Here is a 4,776-nt window from a genome sequence, read left to right on the forward strand (position 1 = left end):
AATATTAGGTCGTTTATGTGACAACTGGTGAATCCACGGGGGGATTATGTATAATCTATCCTTTTAACTGTATATAGAGAACTCTTTCTCAAACCAGTATGAACTCTGAACTACTAGGTAGGGATTCCATCTGGGTCAACTTTGTTCTTCTCAGCATTAGTCAAATTCCCATTATCCTCCACAAATGTCGTTGTTCGATACCCTTAGCATCTGCTGACTATAGAGTCTTGGTTACGGACCATTCAGCCGATGGCAGGAGTAAATTCTTAAGTTGTGATCAAAAAATAAAGTTATTCTACAAGAGGGGTAATTTTTGAAGTTAATTCCAAAAGTGTGATCTTCGCATTTGTGAAATGCGAGTTCAAATACTTCACATTTCACAAATGCGAGGTCAGTCTTTTACGAAAAAAAGAAAAACAAGCTCGCATTCGCGGAATGCGAGCTACTCAATCTGAGCACAAAGCCAGAGCTCCCAATTGCCATTCAAATCTGTCTCACTCTCTCCATCCAGCTCACTCCTCACTCTCTCCTCTTTTGTTGAGCTTCCATCTTTCTCGTTAGGCGAAATCTTGGTCACAGCTTTGTCATCGGAATCTCGCGGCCTTCTCGTCGGAAGCTCTTCTCTTTTGTAGAGCTGTAGCCGTTCTCATCAGGCGAAATCTGGGCACAGCTTTCTCGTCAGAAGCGTCGGAAGATCTTGGCCATTGTAGAGCTTGGACCCCTCTTCGGAACCCATCTCTGCTAGCCAGCTGCGCCTCTCTCCCCCCTCCCAATTTGCCACTTTTACAACCACAACAGGACTCCCCAACCAATTTTGTGTCCCATTTGCACTGCACCTTTTCTTTTTACTTGGCAAATGGCTTTCAAATTCGTGGCTGTGCTCTGTTGCTTAGAAACAGCATAAGGGTATGAATTTCTTTTTTTTTTCTGATTTTCTTTTATTTTTCTAGGGTTTTTCTTTTCTGAATTGAATTGGCTTTTCTGATTTGGCAATTTATTGGGCGTTGTTGTTGTTTCTGCTTGTTGTATTTGCTTTTCTGATTTGGCAATTTTTCGGTTTGTCTCTTATTCGTGGCCGTTGGTGTAATTTGTTGATGCATTTGGTCTCCTGTTTGAGGACTGTTGCGGTTGCATCCACATACTTTTTCTTTTATTTTGATTAATTTTGCTGGAGGTTAGCAGTTAGCTATTGCTTTCATGTGGAGGCAGCATGGGATTAACGTGGATCAATATTGTATTGCAGAAACATGAAAGAGAAAAAAAGGAAAAGCAGCAATCAATATTGCATTGCAGAAACATGAAAGAGAAAAAAAAGGAAAAGCAGCAATCTAAGAACCATAGCTAGTTAATGCCAAGTTCTAAGTAGCTAGCTAGCCTACCAAAAAAATAAAATCTTTAAGAAGCCATGCCGAAGCTGCAAAGAAACTTTGTCCTGGCTTTCTTAGTTTTTAGTCTAAAACACCCTGCCTCAAAGATATTAGTTGTCGCATGTGGTGATTGCAGTATATTTTAGGACTGTTGATATGTGTATATTGCTTAATTGGTTTATAGGTTTGGACTTAGTTAAAGTTTTCCTTAAGCATTTGGTCTGATAGGCTTCATGAAGTTGCCCAATTTTTTTACAGAAATGGAGCAGAGGATCTGCCTAGTTGCTGGGCTATCATGCTATTACAATGTCTACACATTTGACTGCTATGTGTTTTATCATAGACTACGGTATCTGAGTAGCTTCTAGTATAATTTCTACTTTTACTGCTACTAGGGCATCTGTACTTGGAAGTACTGGCACCCTTATGCTGTCCATGCTAGCTTTAGGATCCATCACACTTTCTTGCAAACTCTGATATGTATGTATTAAATGGTAAAAAGGATTCTCTTAAACATGTTGAGGGCTGGGGCTGGAATTCAACTGCATGAACCATGGAAATCAATGCATCTGCTCTTGTTGAATGTGAGCGGGTTATGATATTAAAGAACAATGTTCGAGATCATCTCATGCTGGTCTGATAGAGGTATTATTTCATTCTGGAGTAGTTCTACTTGTTTCTCATTTTCATTGACTCAGATGTTGCAATTATTGGTTTTTTTGTGGAGTATGGCTAATTTTGAAAATGGTAGTTCTACTTGTACCATAGTCTTGTGCTACTAATTTTAATTTATTTTTCCAGTTGCAGAGGATGGACACTCGCTTGGCACGTATAGAGGATCATTTAAGCATTACTCCACCTCAGGATGGAGCTGCAGATGAAGATGACGATTGAAGTTGCACCATTAGGTTCACTATATTATTTGTGCATGGATTTGCTTGCATTTTGTTCTTAATCTATGGAATGTTGGATGTTTAATTTGATTTTACTTTTTCTGTTTTTTAATTTACTAAAGACTTGTGCTTTTGCAGTGGTTTGTGATTATTTGCTGACAAGTTGTTGGAAATATTGCTTGGATTAAATGTTGTCTATTTTGGATTTGCTGACTGGGAGTTTAGTCCACTTTTAAGGGGAGATTCTATCAAAATTTTTTCAAAAAAAATTTATATATATATATATATATTTAATCATAATAAATTACAATAAATAAATAAATGTTTTTCAAATATCCTAGTGAAATAAATATATGTGGTTTGGGAATTTTTTTCTCATTTAATTTGAAAATGATTATTATGTGATTATAATTTTTATATTTATAGGAAAGTATATCTTTTAATCTATAAGATAAATAATCACATAATAATCATTTCGCAAATGTGAGGACCTCAATCTGAACACAAAGCCAAAGCTTGTTTCCAACCGTATAAAGAACTATACATGTATAGTTATTTCTTTATAAAATTATTTAATAATAAAATTAGGTGTTTCCAACAATATAATTATCAAATCTTTTAATCTATAAGAAATATAACTTTTTTGTTATTTATATACAAAGAATTACTAGTACATAAAATTTTGTGCTGAGACCTCACATTTGCTAACTTCTAACTCGTGTGAGTTTTAAAATAAAAAGGATTTATTTCTCTATGATAAATGTCAATGCAAAAACAAAAATTTGAGGTCTGATGAATTTACAGCCTTAAGTAGTAAAAATTGTAGAGATTTTCATTGCAAATTGTAAATCACTTTATAATTTGCAGTGAAATCATAAAGCAAGGGAAGGCTTGCATTGGAACTGAGCAAAAAGAAAAATCATGGCAAAATCTAGATTCATGTTCTTGAAAATAATTTGAAGATGGTAAATAGTGAATTTTGGCTCCGGTTTCATCACTCGCATGATGAAACACGCACGGCTTCTAACTTATGTCAATTGTTTGAGCAGTCTTTTTATGTAAAATTGCAGCTTGCTCACGCTCACTGGACCAGGGGCTTCTTTCGTCACAATGCTCGCTAAGTGCAAGCTGAGTTACCTGGGCGTGGACCTCGCATTTGTTAATTGTGAGGTATATGACCTCGCATTTGTTAAATGCAAGGTCTGTTTTTCTTTTTCTTTTTTTTTTTTTTTTTGTGATTTGGATGTTAGGAAAATTCAGGAGACCTCGCATTCAGCAAATGCGAGCTCCTTGACCCTGGACGGAATTTCATACAAAAAATGCCCCATTTGTAGAATTTTTTTAAAAATCATCATAATTTTAGAAATTTCTCTCACGTCCAGGCGAGTTGGTTGTAAGACTTGCCAAGGTCAAGTTTTCCCAGGCCATAAGTTTTCCTGGCTTATACAACTTTCATGATCCCTCAAACAATACTTAATTTGGCTCCTAATCTACCAATCTAGTTTGTAGGTTGTTAGCCTTTTACTCTTTTGATGCCTTCCTTTGAAATGATCTCCAGAAATTTGTTGTTCCACTTCAAATGTTACATGCTTTGTTTGCTTAGCTTCCATACCATTGAATATTGTTGTTCCACTTCCAACCATGGTTCGCCGTCGCGGGTCGCGGTCGCGTCGCGGTCGCGGTTGTTCCACATCCGTCACGGCATATCGATTAAATATCGGGTGATACGCAAGTTAAAGTATATAAAACTTTCAAAAATTCTAAAAAAAATTATTAAAAATAAAAAATAATATAAGCAATACAATTATCAAATTAAATTTGATAAAAAACCTAAGTTAACATAGATACCATGTAAGTCTTTAAAAAAAATGACGTAGTTCTAATTAATAAACAAAAGATGTTGCAAAAAACCCCAGTTCATTTGTTGTTAACTAATCCAATTTAATATTTGTTGGACTATTCTAATCTTGTTCATTTGGTGTTAGGGGGGTTGAAATGTTGAATGAATGGAAACGTGAATGCATTAAAAAAACAGAGGAATGAAGTTTGAGGCATCCCCTTTGACCAAGAAATGTTTGTTCGGGTTAGAAAGAAAGTTGGAAAGGACGTGAGATAGAATCTGGTGGCCTTTGAGCTGTAATTTAGCTGTAATTTTTTCTTTTTCTTTTTTTGTTGTTGGGTGTTTATCTCTCTCTCTCTCTCTCCTCACTCCATTCTATCCCCTCACATTCCCACGTACACAACCCACACTGCCTCCCATAATCCCTAGAAAACGTTTCCATTCCACCGCCTTCCCCACTTTATTTCTCTGTCTGTCTCTTCTCAAGCCTACCACCATTACCAGTTTACCACCACCCACAAAAATCTCCAAAACCCCGAATCCCACAAAATTTTTACAGATTCATCTTTCCACCGCCTCCCCCCCTCCCTTTATTTCTCTCTGTCTCTCTCTTCTCAAGCTCCATCACCATTACCAGTTTACCACCACCTACAAAAATCTCCAAAACCCCGAATAC

At 36.4% G+C, this 4,776-nt stretch overlaps 1 long non-coding RNA gene across 1 annotated transcript; it reads left to right on the top strand.

Annotated features, from left to right (window-relative positions):
• Positions 1-500: 500 nt before the first annotated feature.
• Positions 501-2,112, top strand: LOC113688307 (uncharacterized). Its single transcript, XR_003447958.2, has 2 exons — positions 501-906; positions 1,891-2,112. It is a non-coding gene; the product is annotated as an uncharacterized lncRNA (long non-coding RNA).
• The last annotated feature ends 2,664 nt before the right edge of the window (positions 2,113-4,776 follow it).

Source organism: Coffea arabica, chromosome 5e (genome assembly GCF_036785885.1).
Source record: "Coffea arabica cultivar ET-39 chromosome 5e, Coffea Arabica ET-39 HiFi, whole genome shotgun sequence".
Taxonomy (NCBI): Eukaryota; Viridiplantae; Streptophyta; class Magnoliopsida; order Gentianales; family Rubiaceae; genus Coffea; species Coffea arabica.